The 15,113-nt window shown below is 51.5% G+C and overlaps 1 pseudogene; it reads right to left on the minus strand.

Moving 5' to 3' along the window:
* Positions 1-569: 569 nt before the first annotated feature.
* LOC145340813 (aquaporin-10-like) lies at positions 570-14,930 on the minus strand (annotated as a pseudogene).
* Positions 14,931-15,113: the final 183 nt, after the last annotated feature.

Consider the following 15,113-nt stretch of genomic DNA (forward strand, 5'->3'; position numbering starts at 1 on the left):
GCTAAATTGTCCCTTAGTGTCCAAAGATGTGTAGGTTAGGGTGGATTGGCCGTGCTAAATTGCCCCTTAGTGTCCAAAGATGTGTAGGTTAGGGTGGATTGGCCATGCTAAATTGTCCCTTAGTGTCCAAAGATGTGTAGGTTAGGGTGGATTGGCCATGCTAAATTGTCCCTTAGTGTCCAAAGATGTGTAGGTTAGGGTGGATTGGCCGTGCTAAATTGTCCCTTAGTGTCCAAAGATGTGTAGGTTAGGGTGGATTGGCCATGCTAAATTGTCCCTTAGTGTCCAAAGATGTGCAGGTTAGGGTGGATTGGCCATGCTAAATTGCCCCTTAGTGTCCAAAGATGTGTAGGTTAGGGTGGATTGGCCATGCTAAATTGTCCCTTAGTGTCCAAAGATGTGTAGGTTAGGGTGGATTGGCTATGCTAAATTGCCCCTTAGTGTCCAAAGATGTGTAGGTTAGGGTGGATTGGCCGTGCCGTTCGATCCACACTTTGCGAATGCAATACATTTGTGTGGAAATCGTCTGTGAGCCTTACATCAAATGTATGTTCAGGGAGGGTACTTACGTCCACACCTCAGTGCCCCACCCCGCCACGAAGGTGAACAGCCGTGGCCGAAATCTCTTGCTGGGTTGAGGCCGTACGAAGTGTTGGCACCCATGCCAATCCCAATAAAGAGCAACGCGGTGGCGATGAGGGGGGGTTGTAGGAAGTCCGGAATCCCCGTGGTCTTGGTGTCGCAGACACACAGGACACAGAAGAGAAGGGTGGCAGTTGCAATTAGCTGCGGAGTGAGGCAAGAGTTCTTAGTGACAACTGCTCAAGGTCTATTCATACCCTCCAAGGTTTGATTCCAATCCCATCACACAAACCAGCCTCCCATCCATTGACTTCGTCTACACTTCCCGCTGCCTCAGGGAAAAGCAGCCGGCATAATCAAGGACCCCCCCCACGCACCCCGGACATTCTCAGGAGACTAAGGAAATTTGGCATGTCCGCTACGGACTCTCACCAACTTTTACAGATGCTCCATAGAAAGCATTCTTTCTGGTTGTATCACAGCTTGGTCTGGGATCCTGCTCTGCCCAAGACCGCAAGGAACTACAAAAGGGTGGTGAATGTAGCCCCAATCCCATCACACAAACCAGCCTCCCATCCATTGACTCCGTCTACACTTCCCGCTGCCTCGGGGAAAAGCAGCCGGGATAATCAAGGACCCCCCCCCACACCCGGACATTCTCTCTTCCACCTTCTTCCATCGGGAAAAAGATACAAAAGTCTGAGGTCCCGTACCGACCGACTCAAGAACAGCTTCTTCCCTGCTGCTGTCAGACTTTTGAATGGACCTACCTCGCGTTAAGTTGATCTTTCTCTACACCCTCGCTGTGACTGTAACACTACATTCTGCACTCTCTCCTTTCCTTCTCTATGAATGGTATGCTTTGTCTGTATAACGCGCAAGAAACAATACTTTTCACTGTGTCCTAATACACGTGACAATAATAAATCTAATCGAAATTAGGAGTTCCGGGATTGTTATTGGACATCAGTCAGTCCCTGTGTGTGGGGTAGGTACACCCACAGTGCTGTTAGGGAGGGAGTTCCGGGATTGTTATTGGACATCAGTCAGTCCCCATGTGTGGGGTAGGTACACCCACAGTGCTGTTAGGGAGGGAGTTCCGGGATTGTTATTGGACATCAGTCAGTCCCCGTGTGTGGGGTAGGTACACCCACAGTGCTGTTAGGGAGGGAGTTCCGGGATTGTTATTGGACATCAGTCAGTCCCCCGTGTGTGGGGTAGGTACACCCACAGTGCTGTTAGGGAGGGAGTTCCGGGATTGTTATTGGATATCAGTCAGTCCCCCGTGTGTGGGGTAGGTACACCCACAGTGCTGTTAGGGAGGGAGTTCCAGGATTGTTATTGGACATCAGTCAGTACCCCGTGTGTGGGGTAGGTACACCCACAGTGCTGTTAGGGAGGGAGTTCCGGGATTGTTATTGGACATCAGTCAGTCCCCGTGTGTGTGGGGTAGGTACACCCACAGTGCTGTTAGGGAGGGAGTTCCGGGATTGTTATTGGACATCAGTCAGTCCCTGTGTGTGGGGTAGGTACACCCACAGTGCTGTTAGGGAGGGAGTTCCGGGATTGTTATTGGACATCAGTCCCCGTGTGTGGGGTAGGTACACCCACAGTGCTGTTAGGGAGGGAGTTCCGGGATTGTTATTGGACATCAGTCAGTACCCCGTGTGTGGGGTAGGTACACCCACAGTGCTGTTAGGGAGGGAGTTCCGGGATTGTTATTGGACATCAGTCAGTCCCCGTGTGTGGGGTAGGTACACCCACAGTGCTGTTAGGGAGGGAGTTCCGGGATTGTTATTGGACATCAGTCAGTCCCCGTGTGTGTGGGGTAGGTACACCCACAGTGCTGTTAGGGAGGGAGTTCCGGGATTGTTATTGGACATCAGTCCCCGTGTGTGGGGTAGGTACACCCACAGTGCTGTTAGGGAGGGAGTTCTGGGATTGTTATTGGACATCAGTCAGTCCCCGTGTGTGGGGTAGGTACACCCACAGTGCTGTTAGGGAGGGAGTTCCGGGATTGTTATTGGACATCAGTCAGTCCCCGTGTGTGTGGGGTAGGTACACCCACAGTGCTGTTAGGGAGGGAGTTCCAGGATTGTTATTGGACATCAGTCAGTCCCCGTGTGTGGGGTAGGTACACCCACAGTGCTGTTAGGGAGGGAGTTCCAGGATTGTTATTGGACATCAGTCAGTCCCCGTGTGTGGGGTAGGTACACCCACAGCGCTGTTAGGGAGGGAGTTCCAGGATTGTTATTGGACATCAGTCAGTCCCCGTGTGTGGGGTAGGTACACCCACAGTGCTGTTAGGGAGGGAGTTCCAGGATTGTTATTGGACATCAGTCAGTCCCCGTGTGTGGGGTAGGTACACCCACAGTGCTGTTAGGGAGGGAGTTCCGGGATTGTTATTGGACATCAGTCAGTCCCTGTGTGTGGGGTAGGTACACCCACAGTGCTGTTAGGGAGGGAGTTCCAGGATTGTTATTGGACATCAGTCAGTCCCCGTGTGTGGGGTAGGTACACCCACAGTGCTGTTAGGGAGGGAGTTCCAGGATTGTTATTGGACATCAGTCAGTCCCCGTGTGTGGGGTAGGTACACCCACAGTGCTGTTAGGGAGGGAGTTCCGGGATTGTTATTGGACATCAGTCAGTCCCTGTGTGTGGGGTAGGTACACCCACAGTGCTGTTAGGGAGGGAGTTCCAGGATTGTTATTGGACATCAGTCAGTCCCCGTGTGTGGGGTAGGGTGCCGCATTGTGGGAGGGTCAGTGCTGAGGGAATGCTGAGAAGCTCGACACCATCCAGGACAAAGCAGCCCCGCTCGATCGAGACGCTAACCACAAACACTCACTCCCTCCACCACCCACACAGCCGTGTGTACCATCTACAAGATGCCCCACAGCGACTCACCAAGGCTCCTTCAACAGCACCTTCCAAACCCACCACCTCTACCATCTAGAAGGACAGGGGGAGTGGGGGGCGCAGACACATGGGGAACACCCCCACCTGCAAGTTCCCCCCTCTGAGCCACTCACCATCCCGACTGGGAAATATATCGGCCGTTCCTTCACTGTGGCTGGGGTCAAAATCCCAGAACGAACTCCCTAACAGCACTGTGGGTGTACCTACCCCACACACGGGGGACTGACTGATGTCCAATCACAATCCCGGAACTCCCTCCCTAACAGCACTGTGGGTGTACCTACCCCACACACGGGGGACTGACTGATGTCCAATAACAATCCCGGAACTCCCTCCCTAACAGCACTGTGGGTGTACCTACCCCACACACGGGGGACTGACTGATGTCCAATAACAATCCCGGAACTCCCTCCCTAACAGCACTGTGGGTGTACCTACCCCACACACGGGGGACTGACTGATGTCCAATAACAATCCTGGAACTCCCTCCCTAACAGCACGGTGGGTGTACCTACCCCACACACGGGGACTGACTGATGTCCAATAACAATCCCGGAACTCCCTCCCTAACAGCACGGTGGGTGTACCTACCCCACACACAGGGACTGACTGATGTCCAATAACAATCCCGGAACTCCCTCCCTAACAGCACTATGGGTGTACCTACCCCACACACGGGGACTGACTGATGTCCAATAACAATCCCGGAACTCCCTCCCTAACAGCACTGTGGGTGTACCTACCCCACACACGGGGACTGACTGATGTCCAATAACAATCCCGGAACTCCCTCCCTAACAGCACTGTGGGTGTACCTACCCCACACACGGGGACTGACTGATGTCCAATAACAATCCCGGAACTCCCTCCCTAACAGCACTGTGGGTGTACCTACCCCACACACGGGGACTGACTGATGTCCAATAACAATCCCGGAACTCCCTCCCTAACAGCACTGTGGGTGTACCTACCCCACATACACGGGGACTGACTGATGTCCAGTAACAATCCTGGAACTCCCTCCCTAACAGCACTGTGGGTGTACCTACCCCACACAGAGACTGCGGTGGATTCAAGATGGCGGCTTCTAAAGGGGCAGTTAGTTGGGTGTGGCCAGCGACGCTCGCAAACTGGGAACGACTCAAGAAACGAACTCGATGGCTTGGAACGAGGGTTTCTCCATCATCGGGTCCCAGATCGGGATTTAAACCCGGGACTCCAAGCTCAGTGGGGGGCCTCTGGAACTCCCGGATGATCCCACATTTCCTCAGAATGCCTGTTCGGGCCTACCTCAATCAAGAAGCCACTCTGAAGAGTGAGAAATTCCGCAGGATAGGTAGCGAAGATTCCAGCAGTGTCTCTTGGTCCTCCAACAGTGAGATGCCCTTGGGAATACACATGAATCGCATCTGGCAACAGAGCATCAAATTTATCCAGGGTTCAAGGAGCACCAGGCCAAGGGGATGACCACAATCCCCCCCACCACCCGCTGCCCACTCCAGACCCACCAAGCCAGGCCTATGCGCAGAGGAAGGTCGGTGCCGAGGGAGCGCCGCACTGTGGGAGGGTCGGTGCCAAGGGAGCGCCGCACTGTGGGAGGGTCGGTGCCGAGGGAGCGCCGCACTGTGGGAGGGTCGGTGCCGAGGGAGCGCCGCACTGAGGGGAGGGTCGGTGCAGAGGGAGCGCCGCACTGTGGGGAGGGTCGGTGCCGAGGGAGCGCCGCACTGTGGGAGGGTCGGTGCCGAGGGAGCGCCGCACTGTGGGGAGGGTCGGTGCCGAGGGAGCGCCGCACTGTGGGAGGGTCGGTGCCGAGGGAGCGCCGCACTGTGGGAGGGTCGGTGCTGAGGGAGCGCCGCACTGAGGGGAGGGTTGGTGCAGAGGGAGCGCCACACTGTGGGAGGGTCGGTGCCGAGGGAGTCCCGCACTGTGGGAGGGTCGGTGCCGAGGGAGCGCCGCACTGTGGGAGGGTCGGTGCCGTGGGAGCGCCGCACTGTGGGAGGGTCGGTGCCGAGGGAGCGCCGCACTGTGGGAGGGTCGGTGCTGAGGGAGTGCCGCACCGTGGGGAGGGTCGGTGCCGAGGGAGTGCCGCACCGTGGGGAGGGTCGGTGCCGAGGGAGCGCCGCACTGTGGGAGGGTCGGTGCCGAAGGAGCGCCGCACTGTGGGAGGGTCGGTGCCGAGGGAGCGCCGCACTGTGGGGAGGGTCGGTGCCGAGGGAGCGCCGCACTGTGGGAGGGTCGGTGCCGAGGGAGCGCCGCACTGTGGGAGGGTCGGTGCCGAAGGAGCGCCGCACTGTGGGAGGGTCGGTGCCGAGGGAGCGCCGCACTGTGGGGAGGGTCGGTGCCGAGGGAGCGCCGCACTGTGGGAGGGTCGTTGCCGAGGGAGCGCCGCACTGTGGGAGGGTCGGTGCAGAGGGAGCGCCGCACTGTGGGAGGGTCGGTGCCGAGGGAGCGCCGCACTGTGGGAGGGTTGGTGCCGAGGGAGCGCCGCACTGCGGGAGGGTCGGTGCTGAGGGAGCGCCGCACTGTGGGAGGGTCGGTGCTGAGGGAGCGCCGCACTGTGGGAGGGTCGGTGCTGAGGGAGCGCCGCTCTTTGGATGAGGCATTGACCCAATCCACCTAACCCGCACATCTTTCGTACTGTGTGAGGAAACCAGAGCACCCAGGGGAAACCCACGCAGGCACGGAGAGAATGTGCAGACTCCACACAGGCTGTGACCCGAACTGCGATCGAACCGGGTCCCTGGCACTGTGAGGCTACAGTATTAACCCACTGTGCCACCCTGCTAGCCCCAGTGATGCACTCTACATCATCTGCGATGTGAGCATTGGGTAGGAGGGTGGGGGAGGCTGGTTGTATGTCAAGCTCTTTATATTTGACGTAGTCGGCAGGAGGTCCCGGAACAAAATAGCGGTCTTTGTCAATGGCGGTGATTGCTAAAGGGAGACCCTTTCAGAGAGCAGACGGTGTGGAGAGGAGGTTGGGCACCTGCGGACGGGGTGGGGAGAGAGGGTGCCCGACCCTTCCCGCTGCATCACGTACCGTAATGAACGCAGTAAGCGGTTGCTGCGGCGACGAAAGCCCCCACGATCTGGGCGATGGAGTAGAACGGGAACTTCTTCCAGGAAAAGCGGCCGATGACACACAGGCTGAAGGTGACGGCGGGGTTCAGGTGTGCGCCTGAAAGACCAAAAAAAAGAGTGTTAGTGAGGGTGGGGGAGGCTCGAGACCACTGGGGAACAATCCGAGAGAAAGCTCAGGGCAATCGGGTTGGCGTAGCAGTAGCTGTGTTGGCGCCAGCTGGGGAGAACCTATCCCGAAAGGAAAGCAGATCTGAAGAGTACCTTTCGAATGGTTGGGACAGGGGAGGGAGTTATTGAATCAATGCTTAAAGAGTGAGGGAGAGATAACGTTCCCCAGACTGATCCCAGGGGATCGATGCCAGAACGGACAAATTGGGACCAGGAGTCGACAAGTTCAGTCCTTGAACTGGGCTCTGGCCAAGACCAGAAGAAACTATAAAGATTCATGAACGTAGCCCACTCCCATCGCGCAAACCGACCTCCCATCCACTGACTCTGTCTACATAAGCCTCTACTTTCTCAGAAGACTAAGGAAATTTGACATGTCCGCTACGACTCTCACCGACTTTTACAGATGCCCCATAGAAAGCATTCTTTCTGGTTGTATCACAGCTCGGTCTGGGCTCCTGCTCTGCCCAAGACCGCAAGGAACTACAAAAGGGTGGTGAATGTAGCCCCCAATCCCATCACACAAACCAGCCTCCCATCCATTGACTCCGTCTACACTTCCCGCTGCCTCGGGGGAAAGCAGCCAGCATAATCAAGGACCCCCCACACCCCGGACATTCTCTCTTCCACCTTCTTCCATCGGGAGAAAGATACAAAAGTCTGAGGTCCCGTACCGACCGACTCAAGAACAGCTTCTTCCCTGCTGCTGTCAGACTTTTGAATGGACCTACCTCGCATTAAGTTGATCTTTCTCTACACCCTCACTATGACTGTAACTCTACATTCTGCACCCTCTCATTTCCTTCTCCATGAACGGTATGCTTTGTCTGTATAGCACACAAGAAACAATACTTTTCACTGTATCCCAATACCTGTGACAATAATAAATCAAATCTATGTACTCTATGAATGGTATGCTTTGTCTGTAGAGTGCGCAAGAAACAATACTTTTCACTGTATCCCAATACATGTGACAATAATAAACCAAATCAAAACCTTAATTCCTAATGGCAGGGGTACTGATGGGGTCTGAGGGGGTGGGGGAGGGTGTGGAGGCGGGGGTGCAGGGTGGTGGTTGGGGGGGTGGGGGGGAGGGGGAGTATTTCCAGACAATTTGGCTCCTTGACCCTGTCGGAGCGCTCGGTGAGAGCAGGCCCGACCTGCGGCCTAGTGACACCCTCCTAGCCTAGGCCTGTAGCCCTTTGCAGTCGATACAAGTTGAGGCCTTAGAGACACAGGTTTCGAAGCCTCAATCCCCCCGTTTCCCCGCAAAACGGACACCAAAGATCTTTCCTAACTCACATCCCCAGGCCTTTCACGGATCAGCTACTCCTCTCACCAGGACTAGGCCACAAATCCAGAAATGAGCCTAAATATTCTCGCCCTGCTCGACCCAAGACCCTCCCAATCTCCGGAACACCAATCCAAACAGGCCCAAATGTTCAGAATTCCAGGCGGATTGTGGAAATCACACCTTGATATAACTCAAACGTTGGAATCCTGTATGTCATCCCAGTCATTCTGTATCACTCCAGTTTGTATCCCCATCTGTTATTCTATATATAAACCCCCCCTCGATTAGATTCCAGTCTGTAACTCACTCCCGGGTATCTGTTATTCTATATATAAACCCTACCCCGAACCCCTCGATCAGATTCCAGTCTGTAACTCACTCCCGGGTATCTGTTATTCTATATATAAACCACCCCGAACCCCTCGATTAGATTCCAGTCTGTAACTCACTCCCGGGTATCTGTTATTCTATATATAAACCATCCCGAACCCCTCGATCAGATTCCAGTCTGTAACTCACTCCCGGGTATCTGTTATTCTATATATAAACCACCCCGAACCCCTCGATTAGATTCCAGTCTGTAACTCACTCCCGGGTATCTGTTATTCTATATATAAACCACCCCGAACCCCTCGATTAGATTCCAGTCTGTAACTCACTCCCGGGTATCTGTTATTCTATATATAAACCACCCCGAACCCCTCGATTAGATTCCAGTCTGTAACTCACTCCCGGGTATCTGTTATTCTATATATAAACCACCCCGAACCCCTCGATTAGATTCCAGTCTGTAACTCACTCCCGGGTATCTGTTATTCTATATATAAACCACCCCGAACCCCTCGATCAGATTCCAGTCTGTAACTCACTCCCGGGTATCTGTTATTCTGTATATAAACCACCCCGAACCCCTCGATTAGATTCCAGTCTGTAACTCACTCCCGGGTATCTGTTATTCTATATATAAACCCCCCCGAACCCCTCGATTAGATTCCAGTCTGTAACTCACTCCCGGGTATCTGTTATTCTATATATAAACCACCCCGAACCCCTCGATCAGATTCCAGTCTGTAACTCACTCCCGGGTATCTGTTATTCTATATATAAACCATCCCGAACCCCTCGATCAGATTCCAGTCTGTAACTCACTCCCGGGTATCTGTTATTCTATATATAAACCACCCCGAGCCCCTCGATTAGATTCCAGTCTGTAACTCACTCCCGGGTATCTGTTATTCTATATATAAACCCCCCCGAACCCCTCGATTAGATTCCAGTCTGTAACTCACTCCCGGGTATCTGTTATTCTATATATAAACCACCCCGAACCCCTCGATTAGATTCCAGTCTGTAACTCACTCCCGGGTATCTGTTATTCTATATATAAACCCCCCTCGATCAGATTCCAGTCTGTAACTCACTCCCGGGTATCTGTTATTCTATATATAAACCATCCCGAACCCCTCGATTAGATTCCAGTCTGTAACTCACTCCCGGGTATCTGTTATTCTATATATAAACCATCCTGAACCCCTCGATTAGATTCCAGTCTGTAACTCACTCCCGGGTATCTGTTATTCTATATATAAACCCCCCCTCGATTAGATTCCAGTCTGTAACTCACTCCCGGGGAGCTGTTATTCTATATATAAACCCCCCCTCGATTAGATTCCAGTCTGTAACTCACTCCCGGGTATCTGTTATTCTATATATAAACCACCCCGAACCCCTCGATTAGATTCCAGTCTGTAACTCACTCCCGGGTATCTGTTATTCTATATATAAACCACCCCGAGCCCCTCGATTAGATTCCAGTCTGTAACTCACTCCCGGGTATCTGTTATTCTCTATATAAACCACCCCGAACCCCTCGATTAGATTCCAGTCTGTAACTCACTCCCGGGTATCTGTTATTCTATATATAAACCACCCCGAACCCCTCGATTAGATTCCAGTCTGTAACTCACTCCCGGGTATCTGTTATTCTATATATAAACCACCCCGAACCCCTCGATTAGATTCCAGTCTGTAACTCACTCCCGGGTATCTGTTATTCTATATATAAACCACCCCGAACCCCTCGATTAGATTCCAGTCTGTAACTCGCTCCCGGGTATCTGTTATTCTATATATAAACCACCCCGAACCCCTCGATTAGATTCCAGTCTGTAACTCACTCCCGGGTATCTGTTATTCTATATATAAACCCCCCCGAACCCCTCGATTAGATTCCAGTCTGTAACTCACTCCCGGGTATCTGTTATTCTATATATAAACCCCCCCGAACCCCTCGATTAGATTCCAGTCTGTAACTCACTCCCGGGTATCTGTTATTCTATATATAAACCACCCCGAACCCCTCGATTAGATTCCAGTCTGTAACTCACTCCCGGGTATCTGTTATTCTATATATAAACCATCCCGAACCCCTCGATTAGATTCCAGTCTGTAACTCACTCCCGGGTATCTGTTATTCTATATATAAACCATCCCGAACCCCTCGATTAGATTCCAGTCTGTAACTCACTCCCGGGTATCTGTTATTCTATATATAAACCACCCCGAACCCCTCGATTAGATTCCGGTCTGTAACTCGCTCCCGGGTATCTGTTATTCTATATATAAACCACCCCTCGATTAGATTCCAGTCTGTAACTCACTCCTGGGTATCTGTTATTCTATATATAAACCACCCCGAACCCCTCGATTAGATTCCAGTCTGTAACTCACTCCCGGGTATCTGTTATTCTATATATAAACCACCCCGAACCCCTCGATTAGATTCCAGTCTGTAACTCACTCCCGGGGAGCTGTTATTCTATATATAAACCACCCCGAACCCCTCGATTAGATTCCAGTCTGTAACTCACTCCCGGGTATCTGTTATTCTATATATAAACCACCCCGAACCCCTCGATTAGATTCCAGTCTGTAACTCACTCCCGGGTATCTGTTATTCTATATATAAACCACCCCGAACCCCTCGATTAGATTCCAGTCTGTAACTCACTCCCTGGTATCTGTTATTCTATATATAAACCACCCCGAACCCCTCGATTAGATTCCAGTCTGTAACTCACTCCCGGGTATCTGTTATTCTGTATATAAACCACCCCGAACCCCTCGATTAGATTCCAGTCTGTAACTCACTCCCGGGTATCTGTTATTCTATATATAAACCACCCCTCGATTAGATTCCAGTCTGTAACTCACTCCCGGGTATCTGTTATTCTATATATAAACCCCCCCGAACCCCTCGATTAGATTCCAGTCTGTAACTCACTCCCGGGTATCTGTTATTCTATATATAAACCACCCCGAACCCCTCGATTAGATTCCAGTCTGTAACTCACTCCCGGGTATCTGTTATTCTATATATAAACCACCCCGAACCCCTCGATTAGATTCCAGTCTGTAACTCACTCCCGGGTATCTGTTATTCTATATATAAACCATCCCGAACCCCTCGATTAGATTCCAGTCTGTAACTCACTCCCGGGTATCTGTTATTCTATATATAAACCACCCCGAACCCCTCGATTAGATTCCAGTCTGTAACTCACTCCCGGGTATCTGTTATTCTGTATATAAACCACCCCGAACCCCTCGATTAGATTCCAGTCTGTAACTCACTCCCGGGTATCTGTTATTCTATATATAAACCACCCCGAACCCCTCGATTAGATTCCAGTCTGTAACTCACTCCCGGGTATCTGTTATTCTATATGTAAACCCCCCCGAACCCCTCGATTAGATTCCAGTCTGTAACTCACTCCCGGGTATCTGTTATTCTATATATAAACCCCCCCGAACCCCTCGATTAGATTCCAGTATGTAACTCACTCCCGGGTATCTGTTATTCTATATATAAACCACCCCGAACCCCTCGATTAGATTCCAGTCTGTAACTCACTCCCGGGTATCTGTTATTCTATATGTAAACCCCCCCGAACCCCTCGATTAGATTCCAGTCTGTAACTCACTCCCGGGTATCTGTTATTCTATATATAAACCACCCCGAACCCCTCGATTAGATTCCAGTCTGTAACTCACTCCCGGGTATCTGTTATTCTATATATAAACCACCCCGAACCCCTCGATTAGATTCCAGTCTGTAATTCACTCCCGGGTATCTGTTATTCTATATATAAACCACCCCAAACCCCTCGATTAGATTCCAGTCTGTAACTCACTCCCGGGTATCTGTTATTCTATATATAAACCATCCCGAACCCCTCGATTAGATTCCAGTCTGTAACTCACTCCCGGGTATCTGTTATTCTATATATAAACCCCCCGAACCCCTCGATTAGATTCCAGTCTGTAACTCACTCCCGGGTATCTGTTATTCTATATATAAACCCCCCGAAACCCTCGATTAGATTCCAGTCTGTAACTCACTCCCGGGTATCTGTTATTCTATATATAAACCACCCCGAACCCCTCGATTAGATTCCAGTCTGTAATTCACTCCCGGGTATCTGTTATTCTATATATAAACCACCCCAAACCCCTCGATTAGATTCCAGTCTGTAACTCACTCCCGGGTATCTGTTATTCTATATATAAACCACCCCGAACCCCTCGATTAGATTCCAGTCTGTAACTCACTCCCGGGTATCTGTTATTCTATATATAAACCACCCCGAACCCCTCGATTAGATTCCAGTCTGTAACTCACTCCCGGGGAGCTGTTAATCAGAGTCATGCTTTACCTGAAGCACGTGCCGACACGTAGATGCCAAACAGAAGACCGATTGAGTAGCCCAAGTTAACGGATAAGTACGTCCCCTTCTTGTCGTTGGTTGTAATGACCTGAGCAGCGCTGCAGATTCCAAACAACTAAATAAGGCAAAGTTGACTATCAGCGTAGGTTACATAAATACATATCGGATCACAGATCAGCCGTGATCTTATTGAATGGTGGGGCAGGCTCGAGGGGCTAGATGGCCTACTCCTGCTCCTGTTTCTTATGTTCTTATACATAATTCCCTAAAGGTGACATCACAGGCAGATGGAGGCGTAAGGATTGCTTTTGGAACAGTGGCCTTTATAAATCAAAGTATTGAGTATAAAATTTGGGGTGTTCTGTTGAGGTTGGTGAGGCTGAGTTTAGAGTATTGTGTGCAGTTTTGGTCACCTAATTAAAGGAAGGATATTAATAAGGTTGAGGGAGCACAGAGAAAGGTTGACAAGGATGTTACTGGGACTTGAGAAACGGAGTTACAGAGAGAGAGATTGAATAGGTTAGGGCTTTATTCCCTGGAGAATGAGGGGAGGTTTGATCGAGGTGTATAAGATTTTGATGGGTATCGATAGAGTGAATGCGAGCAGGCTTTCTCCACTGAGGTGAGGGGAGAAAAAAGACTAGAGGACATGGGTTAAGGGGGAAAAGTTTAAAGGGAATATTGGAGGGGGGATTCTTCACACAGAGAGTGGTGGGAGTGTGGAATGAGCTACCAGAGAAAATGCGGGGTCACTTTTAACATTTAAGAGAAACTTGGATGCGTTCATGGATGAGAGGGGCGTGGAGGGATATGGTCCAGGTGCAGGTCAGTGGGACTAGGCAGAAAAATGGGCCAGCACAGACAAGAAGGGCCAAAAGGCCTGTTTCTGTGCTGTAATGTTCTATAGGTTGCATTTGTCTGTGAGAGACAGAGGTCAGATGTCATCAAGTAGAGGGAGCTTTACTCTGTATCTAACCCCGTGCTGTACCTGCCCTGGGAGTGTTTGATGGGGGGACAGTGTAGAGGGAGCTTTACTCTGTATCTAACCCCATGCTGTACCTGTCCTGGGAGTGTTTGATGGGGGGGACAGTGTAGAGGGAGCTTTACTCTGTATCTAACCCCGTGCTGTACCTGTCCTGGGAGTGTTTGATGGGGGGACAGTGTAGAGGGAGCTTTACTCTGTATCTAACCCCGTGCTGTACCTGTCCTGGGAGTGTTTGATGGGGGGACAGTGTAGAGGGAGCTTTACTCTGTATCTAACCCCGTGCTGTACCTGTCCTGGGAGTGTTTGATGGGGGGGACAGTGTAGAGGGAGCTTTACTCTGTATCTAACCCCGTGCTGTACCTGTCCTGGGAGTGTTTGATGGGGGGACAGTGTAGAGGGAGCTTTACTCTGTATCTAACCCCGTGCTGTACCTGTCCTGGGAGTGTTTGATGGGGGGACAGTGTAGAAGGAGCTTTACTCTGTATCTAACCCCGTGCTGTACCTGTCCTGGGAGTGTTTGATGGGGGGACAGGGTAGAGGGAGCTTTACTCTGTATCTAACCCCGTGCTGTACCTGTCCTGGGAGTGTTTGATAGGGGGACAGTGTAGAAGGAGCTTTACTCTGTATCTAACCCCGTGCTGTACCTGTCCTGGGAGTGTTTGATGGGGGGACAGGGTAGAGGGAGCTTTACTCTGTATCTAACCCCGTGCTGTACCTGTCCTGGGAGTGTTTGATAGGGGGACAGTGTAGAAGGAGCTTTACTCTGTATCTAACCCCGTGCTGTACCTGTCCTGGGAGTGTTTGATGGGGGGACAGTGTAGAGGGAGCTTTACTCTGTATCTAACCCCGTGCTGTACCTGTCCTGGGAGTGTTTGATGGGGGGACAGTGTAGAGGGAGCTTTACTCTGTATCTAACCCCGTGCTGTACCTGTCCTGGGAGTGTTTGATGGGGGAAGGAGTGAAGTGATGTCCGGGTACAGAGAAGGATGAATGGGAATGTAGAGATGTGTTTTGTTACTTACCATCAGGATGTAAACTCCCCGAACTCTGCGAGGCATGCCCGAGCCAACTTGTTCTTAATCTGAAGAGTTTTCCCCAATACCCTCATGCCATTGGATGCTTTCTTCATCGCTTGTTGGACCGGGGTCAGATGTCGACCTCCTTCTCTGTTGGCCTTCAAGGACAAGGGTTCAAGGGTCAGAGTTCAGCGGGTGAAGACGCCACAATGGATCCGAGGACAACAAAAAACTCATCGGTGCAAATCCTTAGCAGCGACCATTGCCAACTGATTTATCCTCCTGTCCTCACCTCTGACCCCTGGCCTGACCTCTGACACCTGGCCCTGACCTCTGACCCC

The sequence above is a fragment of the Carcharhinus amblyrhynchos genome, unplaced genomic scaffold (genome assembly GCF_965287045.1).
Source record: "Carcharhinus amblyrhynchos unplaced genomic scaffold, sCarAmb.v2.hapA chromosome_1464, whole genome shotgun sequence".
NCBI classification, from domain to species: domain Eukaryota; kingdom Metazoa; phylum Chordata; class Chondrichthyes; order Carcharhiniformes; family Carcharhinidae; genus Carcharhinus; species Carcharhinus amblyrhynchos.